Source organism: Patella vulgata, chromosome 4 (genome assembly GCF_932274485.2).
Source record: "Patella vulgata chromosome 4, xgPatVulg1.2, whole genome shotgun sequence".
In the NCBI taxonomy this organism is placed as follows: Eukaryota; Metazoa; Mollusca; class Gastropoda; family Patellidae; genus Patella; species Patella vulgata.
Window position 1 is genome coordinate 40,602,050 of NC_065882.2, and position 18,642 is coordinate 40,620,691.

Consider the following 18,642-nt stretch of genomic DNA (forward strand, 5'->3'; position numbering starts at 1 on the left):
TGCTGTGGCTGTTGGTTTACAGAAAGTCTTAAAAACCTATTCTTTTATAGCCACGACATACATGCTTTCGGATGTTCTTCCATGCATGGAAAAATTAGTAACAGTTTTTCAAAGAGAAACTCTCAATCTCTCCATGATACGACCTATGGTCAGTTCAACTATAGAAACATTAGAAGCACTTCTAACTGCAAAGGGAGAGAATGAATCTGAATTCAAGAGAATTTTCGATGAAACGGCACTAAATACAGAGGGTTTTCGCGGTGTTATACTGACATACGCTGATGAATGTTCGCGAACTGCATTTGAAACAGTCCGCAGTAATTTTATCTTAGATTTGGTGAAGTCACTAAAAACCCGCTTTCCCGAAGATTCCCTAAACGTATTGAATTCTCTGGACATTGTTTTAAATCTCGCAAGATACCCTAACGCCCGCAACGACCTTGATGTGTTTGGCGGGGATTCCCTTCATATATTATTGGACTTTTTCTGTAAAGATATTCATGACGGTGATGTAATAATTGATCGTGCGCGCGCAACCCGCGATTTCAGCCATTTCAAGCGAGTGTTATTCGGTCTGGGGACAAAATCGCTTGAAGACACCTGTCAAACTATTATTTCAGATTTTTCCGATCTATTTCCAGACTTTGGAACATTAGCTGTTATGTGTTATCTGCAAAATTTAATACACACATCTCTGCGTAGTCGTTTTAGTCTGCAAAATTTAATACACACATCTCTGCGTAGTCGTTTATCGCAGCGCCGTATGAATAACCTAATGACCCTGAACATGCACGCACACAATTCTGAAGCTCGTCCGTTTAATTTTGGAAAGGCCAGACAAATATTTAAGAGTTCTAAAGACAGACGTTTATAATAACATTTGTGTTTAAAGTGTGTTCAATTTGTTTCAATGGAGTGTTTATTTCAATAAATTTATAAGATTGATTAAATGCTGTTTTCATCAGACTGGTAAAATTACGAATGAACTGGTATTTCTAATCCCTACCGGTATGCTGTACCAGCAAATGTTGAAGCTAGCGGAAACACTGACAAGTATCCCCTAAGATTTTGTTTTTCTTTTTAAATAGAACACAAATATTGTCCCTCATGTTGGCAGCAGTGTTCAAAGTAAATATAAATATAACTTTTTAAAAGAAATATCGCCCCAAATGACGGTCACTTCATCGCTATCGGCATTTGACATTTCTGCCTTTCTTTGGATATATGACAGGAATTGTCGTCTTCTTTGCTTCATTGCGTCGAAAATAAAAATAAATAGTTGAAATCTTCGACAATGTAATATACCTCTATATTACATATTAAATGTTTTATATCAATTTAGCTTTCCGAAGTCAAGAATATTTAGCCGTAAGTTTTGTGGTATCAACTGTGTGAATGCATGTCCAAGATGGCGAGACGCTTGATCTCAGCTCAGGTATACGTATTCGTCACGTAACGTCAAATAAAAAATAATAAGTAGTTGATTTCTTCGACATTATCATATTCCAGGATATGCCTGGCAGTAAATCATAAAAAATCTGATTCCATATCATAAAATTATTAGCCGTTAAGTGGCAATGTGAAAATATTGGAATAATGCCAGAAGTCATTGACACGGTGTGAATTTTCACCTATGACCTATTACGTAAATACCGGAAGATCCTTTATTGAAACTATGTTTTTTATTCAATAATTAGCGAATATAACATTCCTTTTCATTTGGCGTTTTATTTTTATTACTCAATCACCATTAATTTAAGAAATAAAAACAATAGAAATCAGTTGATTGATCTGGCGCTTTTCTTCGCTAGTGCCGTTGCCAACTATGATGGGTCCGCGAGTTGATTCGCTACCGCCAAATGATGGGTGTCGTCAAAAATGGGTTAACATACAGGTTATTGGTCTATCTTCCTTCACGGTTAGCGATACGAACACGTGGAGGAATATTAGGCTACTGGTGTGGATTTGAAGCAGCTACGGGTCGGTATCATAATATCGGAACAGTTGATTGGTAAGCGGATAGACCTAGATATATTCTAATTGGTTAACATTTTACTATAGATTTACTATGCCCTTTCAGGAATGAAATACCGAAGACGAGTTCATTTATTTACGGCAACAAATTCGTCAACGTTTGAAGAAACATTTGATGACTATGTTCGTTTTATATTTATAGCGAAACCACAAATGTTAATTTTCCAGGAGTTTCAAGGAGTAATCTTGTTTTTCCAGGATTTTCCTGTACTGGAAATCACATTTTCATTTTTCCAGGATTTTCCAGGAGTTTCAAGGAGTGTGCGAACATTTTCCAGAGATGGATAGAGAACAAGCTAAATAGAAAGTGATTTTTCCTACAATCAAGGGCCATAATTCAGGAAATTACAATTCGATATGCGCAAATATCGAAAGGAACCGAGATCTATGGGTTATAAACTTACATTTCAAGTTTCAACAAAATTGGATAAAAATTGTGACCTCTATAGGGTCCACAACAGTGATATAACATATTTTTACGCTATTTGAGAACGAACAGTGGCCATTTTGTCTGTCAATTTTGGGCCGATTTTCACGAAATTCAAACTCAGCCATCCTTAGGGTGTAACGGGGATATTTTATAATACGTATCGGATAAAAATTATGACTTCTATAGGGTCCACAAGCTAAAAACGTGATTTTTCGTACCATCAGGGTCCATAATTCAAGAAGTTACAGTCCAATATGCACGAATATCGAAAGGAACCAAGATCTTTGGGTTATAAACTTACATTTCAAGTTTCAACAAAATCGGATAAAAATTGTGACCTCTATAGGGTCCACAACCTTGATATACCATATTTTTACGCTATTTGAGAACGAGCGGCGGCCATTTTGTCTGTCAATTTTGGGCTGATTTTCACGAAATTCGAACTCAGCCTTCCTTAGGTTGTAACGGTGATATAATAATACGGTTTTTTAAATCGGATAAAAATTATGACCTCTATAGGGTCCACAAGCTAAAACCGCGATTTTTCGTACAATCAGGGGCCATAATTCAGGAAGTTACGGTACGATATGCGCGAATATCGAAAGGAACCGAGATCTTTGGGTTATAAACTTACATTTCAAGTTTCAACAACATCGGATAAAAATTGTGACCTCTATAGGGTCCACAACCTTGATATACCATATTTTTATGCTATTTGAGAACGAACGACGGCCATTTTGTGTGTCAATTTTGGGCCGATTTTCACGAAATTCGAACTCAGTTGTCCTTAGGGTGTAACGGTGACATAATAACATGTTTTTTTAAATCGGATAAAAATTATGATTTCTATAGGGTCCACAAGCTAAAAACGCGATTTTTCGTACAATCAGGGGCCATAATTCAGGAAGTTATGGTCCGATATGCGTGAATATCGAAAGGAACCGAAATCTTAGGGTTATAAACTTACATTTCAAGTTTCAACAAAATCGGATAAAAATTGTGATCTCTATAGGGTCCACAACCATGATATACCATATTCTTACGTTATTTGAGAACGGACGGCGGCCATTTCGTCTGTCAATTTTGGGCCTTATGGTGTAACGGTGATATAATAATACGGGTTTTTAATTCGGATAAACATTATGACTTCTATAGGGTCCACAAGCTAAAAACGCGATTTTCGTACAATCCGGGGCCATAATTCAGGAAGTTATGGTCCGATATAGGGTCCACAACCTTGATATACCATATTCTTACGTTATTTGAGAACGGACGGCGGCCATTTTGTCTGTCAATTTTGGGCCTTAGGGTGTAACGGTGATATAATAATACGGGTTTTTAATTCGGATAAAAATTATGACTTCTATAGGGTCCACAAGCTAAAAATGCGATTTTCGTAATTCAGGAAGTTATGGTCCGATATGCGCGAATATCGAAAGGAACCGAGATCTTTGGGTTATAATCTTACATTTCAAGTTTCAACAAAATCGGATAAAAACGTGATTTTTCGTACAAACAGGGGCCATAATCCATGAAGTTTCGATCCGATACATGCCAATATCGAAAGCAGCCGAGATCTTTTGGAGTTAAACCTATATTTCAAGTTTCGTCAAAATCGAATAAGAATTGTGACCTCTAGAGTATCCACAAACAAATTGTGGCGGACGTCCGGACGGACAGGGGCAACGGCATAATACGTCCACATGAAAATGTGGGCGTATAAAAACATCAGTATCAGGACTTTGAATGACAATAGTAGTATATAGCTGTGAAGCATGGTATGCATTGAGAATTAAGCGTGTATCTGCCTCTACATGGTCACAACGAAGGCCTTCAATGGATGAAACTGTTGTAGAACTTGTAGCAGCATTCCAAGAAGCAAGTGACAGTCTTGCCCATGGCAGATATAGAATTCAACTGTTTTAACTGTAATGAGATTTACGCCCTTCTATGTGTCAAATAGAAAATTAATAAGATTTTCTTTATTTTCCCCGACTGACAAAAATTTCTTCCACTGCTTGGGTGTCTGCTGATCCTTTCCATCCATATATGAGAAGTTTTTGTATGCCGTATACTGCCCGTCTAGAACGTTCTGCATTTTTAATACTGATTAATGGATATGTATCTGTAACAAAGCCAATGCAAGCACAATTGTAGGTTCTTGCCAAAAAAACAAGTTGATGGAAAACCACATCAGATAATTCTCCAAATGTATCAGGAATGCTTGACATTGACTGAATTAAAGCGATTCCATTAATTAATAAGCATGGTTTTTGACTAAGGAAGATTTATCTACCAAACTGTTTTCTACAGAAGACTCTAAAATCTTCATCATGGAGGATTTATCTGTTTTAGCTAATGATCCATCACTACTGGATAGGGGGAAAGAAACTGGTCCAGGGAGTAAGTTAAAATGTCCTTCACATCTAATTCTCGATTCTGTCCAATAACAAGCAGTCTGGCAAAACAATTTCTGTCATTCTTTAAGCTTACATCTGCACCAGATGATGTTTTTGACTGCTTTGGTTTTATTTGATTTGAAAAAGTCTTTATCTTCATACTCTTAATTGGGGAAAAAATATCTTCTTTCTTGGCTATTAAGCGATTCTGAATAAAATCTGTAACTGCTGCTTTAAAGATTTCTTTAGCATTTTGTAGATTCATCTTGATCTTATTAGATGCTACGACACCTGAACTCAAGCATATTAAATCTTCTGTTTGGTTATCAAACAGATTGTTCATTCCATTGATTGTGGTCATTATAGCTTTAACAGAATCTTCATCTCTTCTAATTCTTGATTTATCCAAATCTTTTCTTTTTCTCTCTTCTGTTTGGTTATCAAACAGATTGTTCATTCCATTGATTGTGGTCATTATAGCTTTAACAGAATCTTCATCTCTTCTAATTCTTGATTTATCCAAATCTTTTCTTTTTCTCTCATCAGAAGCAATTCAAGCCATTAATTCACACTGTCTTGTAATGGCAGCCCTATGTGGCTGAGCTAAAATCCATCTTTGTACTGCACCTTGATGAAGTGTAATTCCTGTAATACCACCTTTTGTTTTTGAATCTCGATTGCAAGTTTGCTCAATAGCTTATTGATGCAAATGAGTGAGCAACTTGCCGCTGTACAGTCCACTCACCAGGAATACAAGAGTTCATTGTAACAACTAGGATGTGTCTTTGGTAGTTGGACCATTTCTAGCCAGTATGCTGGTAAATATCTTGCATAGTTTTGTCTGTCAGTTACGAAGAACCACATTAACATAGAATGAATAGTTGCTAGGTGAAGGCTCCTATTAGATTCACGAGTGACTCGTGGACGGACGGACAGGGGCGACGACAATATACGTCCACATGAAAATGTGGGTGTATAAAAATGACCGGTAGTGAAAATTTTGAAGTGGAAGCCCTGCTCCAATACATGCCAACATTGACAGGAACAGAGATCTTAGGATTAAACCTAAATTTCAAGTTTCGTCAAAATCAGATAAAAACTGTGACCTTTAGATTGTCCACAATGATCAATTTCAAAGTCAAACATAGATCTATCGAGCCTTGCTGACATGTAGAGTGTACACAAAATCGGAACGGATGGACATGGGCGACAACCGTCCACATGAAACTGGGCATATAAAATCTGACACATAAAAATATTGTGACATTTTATAAAAATATCGCAACATTTTATAAAAAATATCGCAACATTTTATAAAAAATATCGCAACATTTTATAAAAAATATCGCGACATTTTATAAAAATATCACAACATTTGTTTCCAGGGATATCGCCCAGCTCTAATCCAAGGAACTGCTACCTCAGTTTATTCCTACAATGTCATTTATAAGATAAACACACAGCTTTCTAAACTGGTAATTATAATAAATATTCAACCAAAGTTACCCATTACGACTAGTCTGTCTACTAAAACCATTCTTGCCTCCACTCGGTCCACCTCTAATGCTTCGCAGGTAACGTCTCACTGATTCACGCACGCCTTGTAAACTTGAATTTTCAGAAGAACCAATACGTGACCAAGGATTAGATTTAATCATGTCTAAGGCAGCAATGGCTAATGCCTTTCCAATCTAAAACAACAAATGGTTGCCATTCAAGATACACCCACATTTTGCAAGAGATGGACAGAGAACAAGCTAAACAAGCAGTGAGGCTGATGAACCCCGCCGAAATCCCAAAATAAATAGATGGCACATATTAATTAATCGCACATTTAGTTTTTTTCCAAAAGTATCATCACTCTCTATCAGATAGAATCAAGATCATCATGTCCCAAAGCATCGACCAATGAAATTGATTAGCTCATCTTCGAATTCCATCAAGGCATTGACCTAATAAACACCTACCCCAAGTTTGAACATTCTAGCTCAATTAGAAGAAGAGTTATTGTGTTCAAAAATCTCGGCCAATCAAATTGCTTATCGCTCAAGGGCCTGTTTCACCCAATTTTAACTAAGATAAAATCCAAATTTTAGTAATTTGATTGGATAATATTAAGATGGATTTTACTAAAATCTGGATTTTATCTTTAGTTCAAATTTCGTGAAACAGGGCCCTGCTTACCCTAAGAAGAAAATGCTCATTATCGAACTTAGTCAAGGTATTGATGTAATGAAACTATACACCAAGTTTCATCACATAATTAGAACTAAAGTTATCGTGTCCCAAAGCATCAACCAATCAAATTGCTTATCTCTGCTTACACTCAGCAGACAATGCTCATCTTCGAACTTCATCAAGACATTGACATAATAAACACCTACACCAAGTTTGAACATTCTAGCTCAATTAGAAAAAGGGTTATTGTGTCCCAAAAAGTGTGATGGACGAACATACAGACGAACCCATTTTAATAGTCCCCTGCTTTCTTCGAAAGGCGGGGGACAAAAAAGAAGTGAAAATTCGTACAATCAGGGGTCATAATCCAGGAAGTTAAGGGCCGAAATGCGTGAATATCTACAGGAACCGAGATCTTTGGGTTATAAACTTACATTTCAAGTTTCAACAAAATCGGATAAAAATTGTGACCTCGATAGGGTCCACAATCTTGATATTTTTCATACAAACAGGGGCCATAATTCAGGAAGTTACTATCCGATATGCGCGAGTATCGAAAGGAACCTAGATCTTTGGGTTATAAACCTACATTTCAAGTTTTATCAAAATCGGATAAAAATTGTGACATCTAGAGGGTCCACAACCTTGGTATTTGCGTACAAGGAGTGGCCCTTTTGCTAGGGAGTTTTGATCCAATTTTCACGAAATTTGAACTCAACCATCATTAGGGTGTAATGGTGATACATTTAAACTTTTTTTAAAATTGGATAAAAATTCTGACCTCTAGAGGGTCCACAAGCTTAAAAAATGTGATTTTTTCGTACAATCAGGGACCATAATCCAGGAAGTTTCGGTCCGATATGCGCAAATATCAAAAGGAACCAAGATCTTTGGATTATAATCATACATTTCAAGTTTCATAGACTGTCCACAACCTTGGTATTACATACTTTTTCACTATTTGCGTACAAGGAGCGTCCATTTTGTCCTGCAGTTTGGGTCAGATTTTTACGAAATTCGAACTTAACCTTCATTGATGTGTAACGGTGATATATTTAAACGTTTTTTAAAATTGAATACAAATTTTGACTTCTGGATCCACAAGCTAAAAATGCGATTTTTCGAACAATCAGGGATCATAATTCAGGAACTTACAATCTGATATGTGCAAATATCAAAAGAAACCCAGATCTTTGGGTTATAAACATGCATTTCAAGTTTCATCAAAAACAGATAATGATTGTGACCTCTAGAGTGTCCACAAGCTAAAAAAAACGTGATTTTTCGTACAATCAGTGGCCATAATCCATGAAATTTCAGTCCGATACAAGCCAATATCGAAAGAAATCAAGATCTTTTGGAGGTAAACCTATATTTGAAGTTTTGTCAAAATCGGATAAGAATTGTGACCTGTAAAGTGTCCCCCCAAAAATTGTGGACGGACGAAGGGACAGGGGTGACATAAAAATGATAAAACTTGAAATAATGGTCAAAGTAAAAATAGTTAGTTTTTGCATGAACAAAATGGTTCTGAACAAATGGCAAGGTGAAATAATACAAACTTAGAAAATCCAAGTAAAGGATGATAAAATCCCCACACTCGAAAAAAAGGAGGGCAGAAGATTCCCTAATACAGTGCAGGCAAGTCTGGATCTCAGTGATACATCCAGGGATAAGCAGGAACCGATCCGTGAAAAAATCAAAAATGGAGGATCCCCGGCAACAAACTTCACAACACTTATAATCTAGGTCTGGAACATATTTCGGGCTGTCTGCCCTTCATCAGCCAGAGTTGAGTACATAAATGACATAACAAAATAATCCGGGCTATATATACAAGTATTTCGCGCATGCGCCTTAGTCTCAATTTTATGAAAAATAATCCCTAGGCTGGGATTAAAAAATGATGGTTTTCAAATGGTTTGAATTGGAAAAATCCCTATACTGGGATTTTTTTAAAGAATAAAAAGTAATAAATAAAAGTTGATTTTTTGAAATCCTTGTACTAGGATTTACGAAAATGGTGCTTTATATTATGTTGTATTCTTCCATTAGTTTATTCCATGCTTCATCAAACTGGTCTTGGTTTGTCTGCATTCTGTTTTCATCTATACTGGCTATTACTTCGAGATCATATTTTAAGAGATCAAACTCGTTCTTTTCTATTGAAGTTTTAGATTTCTCGGGGACTTCAATTACTCTGTTGACTGTGGTTCTCCGGCGGGCCTCAAATGGAGGGATCCATATCGTAGGTGGAGTAAGCATGCAACTGGGCGGCACTTCAAATTCGGCAATATTCTTCTTCTTTTGAATTTTCTTTTTTGGTTTATCAGTTTCTTTTTTCTTCGTTAGTTTTTTCATTTGTTTATATTCTTCTTTTTCTGCTTTACTGTCTAGTTTGTGAAATTTCATTCTGTGTTTATACTATAGAGGTTATGTCTTCTGGTAAAGGTAGTTAGACAGTTTGTTTAAATTGCGCGGAGTTTTTGCAAGTATTTTAATACTTAAAGTATGTTTATCTATGTTGAAATGAATGCTTACAGGCGTATCTTTAAAATTCCGTATGTCACTCAAGTGGTTATAAAATCTGCGTTTGCAGGTATCGGAAATTTGGCCAATATATTGAATCCCGCAAAAATCGCAGGAAATAGCATAAATTATATAGGGGGTATTGCACGTAAGGTGGCTTTTAATATAATATCTCTTTTGATTAACATGAGATTGAATAAAAGAAGTTACATTGAGGTGTCGGCAAACGGAACAATTATTGTCGCATTTATAACAGCCCCTAGGTTGGGGTGTTGAGATAGAGATGTTGGATCGTACTAATAAATCTTTGAGATTTTTGTTACGTCTGTAACAAATTTTAAGCGGAGTATTTGATATTAGTCGTGTTTCGATACTGTTTTCTAGTATTTTAAATTGCTTACTAATCGTTTTTTTGAAATTGATGAGGGGGATAAAGTTAGTTACGAAGGTGATAGATTTAGTGTTAGTTTTATCCTTGTAAATTAGTAGATTGTCCCTATTAATAGAGCGTGCTTTGTCAAAGGATTGGTTAATCAAAATTAAGGGATATCCTCTCTTAAGAAACTGTGTCCGACAGTTTTTAAGGGATACTTCTCGATTAGAGATATTACTGCAAATTCGGCAAATTCGTAGAGCTTGACTAAAAGGTAGGTTTCGTTTCTGATGAATTAGATGGCAGCTTTGGTAATGTAGGTACATGAAGCTGTCTGTAGGTTTGGAGTAAACCTTGGTTTGAAGTCTAATAGACTCTGTTCGTTAGAGGGCCACAGGAAAAAAATATCGTCTATGTATCTATACCATCATACTACTTACTAGAGGTTTTTCTGTGCTTTTTTCTAAAAATGATTCTTCTAGGTCGGTCATAAAAATGCAGGCTATGCTGGGGGCGGCTTTAGTTCCCATACTAATTCCTTGGTTTTGTAGGTAAAATTGGTTGTTGAAAACGAACCAATTTTTCTTAAGAATAAAATTTAGAATTCTGAGTAGGATCCAAGAGTGGACTGTTTTATCTTCTCTGTTTTGTAGAGCTTTTTTGCAGGCTGTCATGGCTAAATTGTGTGGTATCGATGTGTAGAGACTGGTGACATCGGCCGTACACAAATAGGTGTTTTTGGTTAAATTCGGCATATTTTGTATCTTGCGTATTCTTTTTTTTTTCTGCTTTACTGTCTAGTTTGTGAAATTTCATTCTGTGTTTATAGAGGTTATGTCTTCTGGTAAAGGTAGATAGGCAGATGGTGCACTTGGCAGCGGCATCCATCTTGGAATTAGCAGGCAGTTTTTGAAAAAATGATTAAGCTTGTTCGTTGAGTCCCTCAGGACTCGTTGTCGCTAGCAACATTATGAAACTTTCCTCATGACGTAATCGTTTGTTTAAATTGCGCAAAGTTTTTGCAAGTATTTTAATACTTAAAGTATGTTTATCTATGTTGAAATGAATGCTTACAGGCGTATCTTTAAAATTCCGTATGTCACTCAAGTGGTTATAAAATCTGCGTTTGCAGGTATCGGAAGTTTGGCCAATATATTGAATCCCGCAAAAATTGCAGGAAATAGCATAAATTATATAGGGGGTATCGCACGTAAGGTGGCTTTTAATATAATATTTCTTTTGATTAACATGAGATTGAATAAAAGAAGTTACATTGAGGTGTCGGCAAACGGAACAATTATTGCCGCATTTATAACAGCCCCTAGGTTGGGGTGTTGAGATAGAGATGTTGGATCGTACTAATAAATCTTTGAGATTTTTGTTACGTCTGTAACAAATTTTAAGCGGAGTATTTAAGATTAGTTGTGTTTCGATACTGTTTTCTAGTATTTTAAATTGCTTACTAATCGTTTTTTTTAAATTGATGAGGGGGATAAAGTTAGTTACGAAGGTGATAGATTTAGTGTTAGTTTTATCCTTGTAAATTAGTTGATCGTCCCTATTAATAGAGCGCGCTTTGTCAAAGGATTGGTTAATCAAAATTAAGGGATATCCTCTCTTAAGAAACTGTGTCCGACAGTTTTTAAGGGATACTTCTCGATTAGAGATATTACTGGAAATTCGGCAAATTCGTAGAGCTTGACTAAAAATAGGTTTCGTTTCTGATGAATTGGATGGCAGCTTTGGTAATGTAGGTACATGAAGCTGTCCGTAGGTTTGGAGTAAACCTTGGTTTGAAGTTGGTTGTTGGCATCTTTGTAAAGGTTAACATCTAAAAAGTTGATTTCTTTGAGGCTGTATTCTAAGAAAAGAACAAGTTTGATCTCTTAAAATATGATCTCGAAGTAATAGCCAGTATAGATGAAAACAGAATGCAGACAAACCAAGACCAGTTTGATGAAGCATGGAATAAAATAATGGAAGAATACAACATAATGTAAAGCACTATTTTCGTAAATCCTAGTACAAGGATTTCAAAAAATCAACTTTTATTTATTACTTTTTATTCTTTATAAAAATCCATCATTTTTTAATCCCAGTCTACTGTCTAGGGATTATTTTCCATAAAATTGAGACTAAGGCGCATGCGCCAAATACTTGTATATATAGCCCTGATTATTTTGTTATGTCATTTATGTACTCAACCCTGGCTGATGAAGGGCAGACAGCCCGAAACATGTTCCAGACCTAGATTATAATTTTTTAAACCATCTACACAGTGTTGTGAAGTTTGTTGCCGGGGATCCTCTATTTTTGATAATACAAACTTGATAAATGAGTCTATTTTGTGCCAGAATAAAATTATGCATGTGTAACCATCCTCATGTTTGTACATAAATGTATAGTATGGTTTATTTGTAATATTGTAATATTCCTGCTATATACAAAAATTCATATGTCTACTACTACTAGTTGAATGAAGTGATTTAATTCTATGCTTTCTCTGATTATGAAAAATCCATTGTCGGAATTTAGATAAACTAGTCTGATTATGAAAAATCCATTGCCGGAATTTAGATAAACTAGGTTAAGTCCATGTCCAAAGTTTGGATTCTACCCAAATTGCATCTTGGGAATCTAGGTCGCCATTCCGTAGTATCACTTGGACGTTCTGTCTTCGACAAGTTATTAAACTTCAAATTCATCATATATTCATAGCTCTTTGTGTTTATATTTATAGGTGATTTGTAGTTTTAACATCTGTAGATCTAAATTGAAATTGTTTAAATGTTTAAATATGTCTGCTTTATTAAATAATGGCAATTTCTTCAAACGCACAGTCCCCTCCACACTTTCTCATTGCCAGCATTGTCGTCAGGAAATTCCCGCGAAAATCTCCTGCCTTCCACGCTCGTATTTACATAAGTCAAAACGAGGCTTTCAGTGCGAGGTTTCCGGTGGATACTTTCTGACCACATACTGGTTTGTTTACATTGTGTCGATAAGGCCTTTGACAATTACTTGTTATTATTCAATTTCTTCTGTCATACAAATATAGAAGTGTTATTTTAAATCATATTCGGGTGATTTCCCTTAAATCTTTGTACTCAAATTATGTTATTATGATTGACTTGAGTAGTCACACTGTGGGAATTCTTGAACTTGGTTTTATTTTTCAATTGCTTTGTATACTTGTACATGTTCCAATATTTTGTTGATATTGTATTGCAATATTGTTACAGGGGATTAGAGAAGTGTTATTCTTGCCCATGTTTAACCCTTACCTACAATGTACTATTGCAATTTTGACAATTCAACTTGTTACACATTAACCGCTTAGTGCCCCAGTCCTGTGCAATGGTAATATTGTTCACTCCCTTGGTTGAGAACAAATGGCCACATTAATCAGCCCAGTGACTTTTGTATGGCCACAGATCACTAAAGATTTCCCCATTGACTCCAATATTAATTATCGTATCTTAGACCAGCTCTAACTTTTTCCCAAATTTTCGTTGGGTAGAACGCTTTCTACCACAGATGGAGCAACATATGGCAACCACTTGCCCAAAAGCACGTATGAGGTTCTTCATGAAAAACTTGAGATACACAAGCTGGAAGTAGAGACAAGTAAACATGCAATTTCAGGCCCTACATTTCAACCTAACCAACCTCTCAACTCTTGTATCCTTCCGCATCAAAATTATGAATATTCACCAAAACCTGGCAGAAAATGTATTTTCAAACCCTTTTCCTCGATTCTACACCAAAAAGTCAACAAAAATCGCCATGCAAAAGGGGGAAAAAGGAAAAGGGAGAGGAAGACTAAAAATAGCTTTGGCCCTTGTTTCGTGGGTGACGGCGTAGGAATATTTGGTGATCTGTGTCCTATATAGGGGTGAAACTTCAGGTATCACCAAAAGGCCTTTTTTATTTCCTTCCCATGTGTTCTGGCAACGTGCCGGTGAAAGAAAATCAAAATCAAAGAATAACTGTAAAAATGATGGCCCTTTAAGTACACATGCTGCTTTATGTACATTGGTGCATCTCAGGTCCATAGGCCTTTTGTGCTAAAATTTAAAAATCTTTCTTATTAAAGGCAGTATCTGAGTTCTGTGAAAAAATTAGACAAGTTACAAAGAAACTACATAGAAAACACTCATAATTTGGAATATAATTTTTTACTGCCATGTGATGAAAAATGTACAAAATTTACATGTAGCATCTCTCAAAATACCAATAATTTTCCACTTTTTTAAATATCCGGACGGACAAGAAATATATTTTTAGAATCTGTGGACAATATGCAAACAGAAAAAATGCAAACCAGTTGCAATGATTGTAATATTAGAGATCTATACTGAAACATGTATGCCTACCCCCTGAACATGCCAGTGATTGAATTAATCTAATCTACGGTTGCAGAACTAACATTACCAAAGGAATCTGTCTAACAGCTATGTTTTACCATCCCTGGCTAACATATGCACATATAAACTAAAATAGGTGCAATAAATATGAATTATGGTTAAAAATAGGCCTTGATGAATGAAAAAAATGTCATATTTGGTCTATGATCACCCCTCTCTAACAGAAGGGTCACAGAATACACAATTTTCACAAATTTGGGAATATTTCAATGTTTCCAACATCTCAAACCTCAGAGGCATGTTACAAATTTGTATTGCAATCCTTGTGCTGAAGCAAGATGTCTGGAACTTTACATTAATTTCCTGAAAAAATGAAGTCAAAAAAGTAGTCATGACAGAGTTGACAACATAAAAAGAGGCCTGAAAAGGAGAAAAATTAACATTTTATTGTTCTATAGGCAACATAAATGCAGCAAACACCACAAATGCTGGATTTTGATAAGAAAATATTGAACATTAAACTGACATTTACACATCTACACCAGTTTTATATCTGGGTGTGGTCTCATTGGCCTGAAATGCCTCAGGGTTCTACGTTTGACTCTGAACAAATAAGGGTTAGAAATCCTTGAAATGCACCCAAAAAATATTTTTGGGTGAAAAATAACATTCTTAGCTGTAATTCAACCACAAAATCCAATTAAGATCATTTAAATGTCAACACAGGTGCATTTAAATCCCTCAAAACACATTAATAGAAAAGGGTGGGGTGGGGCATTTATTGCCTCTCTAAACAGAATGATGGAGTAAAAAATGTCTAGAAAGGCTGGGATATTGCTTCCTACATGAAGGAAATGCAAGAATTTAATGTTTCAAAGAAGAAAAAATGCTTATTCTGGGTAAAATAGTGGCAAAATTGAGCCAACCCCTGTTTTGAACATTTTGTACAAACCCATCTGCTGTACATTAATAACTCAGTGTTACCAATTTTCAATTTTCTGTAGGAAAGCTGGAGCTATTTCTAAACCTGACAAACATGTAGATCCCATCTAAGTTATATTAGTAAAGAAAATATGGGCATTTTTAGACATTTTGACTCATGTTAGTAGTCATGAAAATATTAATTTCTACATCGAAATGGGGGGAATCTCAAGATTTTTTGTGAATATTCCTGATTTTTAGACAAAATTTGGTGAAATTTCAATACTGTTCACTTTATCTGTGCTTTCTGAGACTGAATAAGCCAACATTGGGCATTAGAATATTTTACTTACTGTTAAAAATTCAATAAAAATTGAAAATTGAGAAATTTGCAGTAAAATCACAATTTTTCTTCAAAACTTTGATTTTTTTTTGATTTTTTTAATTAACTTTATATTGTTTTTCTGAAGCCAAACTATTTTATTCATATTTTCTGAGAATTTAATCTTCATATTTTCAAAACTAAGGCATATCAGTGACAGCCTTATCACACACCGACAGGCCACAGATCACTAAAGAATTCCCCATTGTCTCCAATGTTAATTCTCGTATCTTAGACCAGCTCTAACTTTTTCCCAAATTTTCGTTGGGTAGAACGCTTTCTACCACAGATGGAGCAACATGTGGCAACCACTTGCCCAAAGCACGTATGAGGTTCTTCATGAAAAACTTGAGATACACAAGCTGGAAGTAGAGACAAGTAAACATGCAATTTCAGGCCCTACATTTCAACCTAACCAACCTCTCAACTCTTGTATCCTTTCGCATCAAAATTATGAATATTCACCAAAACCTGGCAGAAAATGTATTTTCAAACCCTTTTCCTCGATTCTACACCAAAAAGTCAACAAAAATCGCCATGCAAAAGGGGGAAAAAGGAAAAGGGAGAGGAAGACTAAAAATAGCTTTGGCCCTTGTTTCGTGGGTAGGAATATTTGGTGATCTGTGTCAGTATGGCCTATTATTAGAAAATCCATGGTAAAGTAATCTTGTAAATTGTAATCTTATGGGATATAGTCCCTGGTTAACTACTGATGCTGTTGTTTAAGGGTTAATATGTAAATTTTATAACATTGTACTATGTCTATGTTGCATATACATGTATTGTATTTAGAACTTTAACAGTTCTTTCTTCGACAAGTTATTAAACTTCTAATTCATCATATATTCATAGCTCTTTGTGTTTATATTTACAGGTGTGGCACTTGGTCAAATCAACCAGAATCTGTAGTTAGTTAATCAACCAGAACTTGTTTGTTAGTTTATCCGTCCCTCACATATCAACCCCTAGTGCGAGAGCTGAGGGTCCCGGGTTACACACAGAAAGCGGGTAAATATGACCAACATGTACTGTCTTACCTCTTCATAATGAGCTTGAGTATATTTTGGAGGGAATCCAGCTAGAGGTGGAGGAGTAGCTCTACCATGATCATTTTGAGCAGGTGGTACTGGATTCATCATACGACCAGTATTATAATTACACTCAAGTGTATAGCTAAAAAAAAAAAACAAGCGGCTGCCAGGCAAGATACGCCCACATTTTGCAAGAGATGGATAGAGAACAAGTTAAAAAAAAACAAAACATGATTTTTGGTATAATCAGGGGCCATAATCCAAGAAGTTTTAGTTATGGTCTGAAATGCTCGGATATCGAAAGGGACTGGGATATAAAGATATATTTTAAGTTTCATCAAAATCGGACAAAAATTGTGACCTCTTTAAGGTCCACAACCTTCGTATTACAATACTTGTACACAATACTTTGAACTCAACCATCATTAGGGTCTAACGGTGATATATTTAAACTTTTTTTTAAACTGGATAAAAATTGTGACCTCTAGATGGACCACAAGCTAAATAAAGGGCCATAATTCAGGAAGTTACGATCCGATATGCTCGAATATCGTAAAGAACGGAGATCTTTGGCTTATATATATATATATATACTCTTAGGGGATATTCAGAAATAATACAAAACTGCGGAAATGCACTGCTGTTTTTATTAGAGGTAACCACTCGCAAAGAGATACACCGTCAAAAGTGAAAATGGACGTTTTTGATTTTTATCCAGGGGCATCATGAACACTTATATAAAGATGGGCAGACTAGAAATTTATGTTTTATTAATATATTAGGTCAACATAATGACTCCCCCCCCCCCACCATTGCAGACATTTGACCCCCTATATATCGAAAACGCCCCCTCAAACGCCTGATCACCACCCAGACTTGGGATCTACAAAAAAAAATGGTCTAGAAAAACTTGGTCTCATAAATTCACAGATCGGGTGGCGGTTCCCCCCCTTCAGCCACCGGACTAAGACTAAATCCAGCAAAAACAACCGAAATATATTTCTGCTTTATTACTAAAAAGACACGCACTCACTATTTCACATTTATTAAATTTATAAAAACTCGCCAAGATGCGTAAATTGTGCATCTTACCTTCAATAGCAATATCCATAAAACAGAAATCTTCATATTGATAAATAATACTGCACAACCAACCGAAGAGTGGTAATTCCCACACAAATGATATATTTAAACTAAAATTACTTTAGCTTTTCACTAAATTTACATCGCATACAATCCAAGGATCCTCATTCTAGAACTTGTAATTTATAATAGTCGTTTTATGCAATTACAGAATTGTCCCGTAATCTAACATATCAAAGAAACACATACGCCCGATATAACACGTAATCATTTTTTGAGACTTGTCTTCTATTCTTACGACTATACTTAGCGTTTATACTGTGTACCATTTAGTCACGCTACTTATAAAGTTGCATTTAATAAAATAAAAATATTGACCTTAATCTATCGCACAAGTAGGCCCCAATTTAAATATCCCCTTGTATATAGCGAATAAGCCAAATTTGCCGTATGTAAATATACTTATTCTCGTAAATATACTTTTTCTCGTAAATACACTCTTTCTCGTAAATATACTTTTTCTCGTAAATATACTTTCTCGTAAATATACTTTTTCTCGTAAATATACTTTTTCTCGTAAATATACTTATTCTCGTCTTCCAACAAGTTATTATTTGTGTCTTCAAATTTGTACCATTCAAATGTCAACCCAACGATTTCAGACTTCACGTCTCACCGTTTCACTCATAGTCCATTCAGAGCAATAACGGCTCCAAGATAAAAGTAACAATTCTGTTTATACATGATTATATCGCTTACCCTGTTAGTGTATTGTACGTTTTTATAATAGCTAGCAAATAATTTATGATATCTGAATACTTTCTGAAAGCACATTGTAATTTTATGCAGAAATACATTTCTGTTCCCCAATCTAATTTGATATTTGATTAAACTTCACATTTCATTTAGACCTTA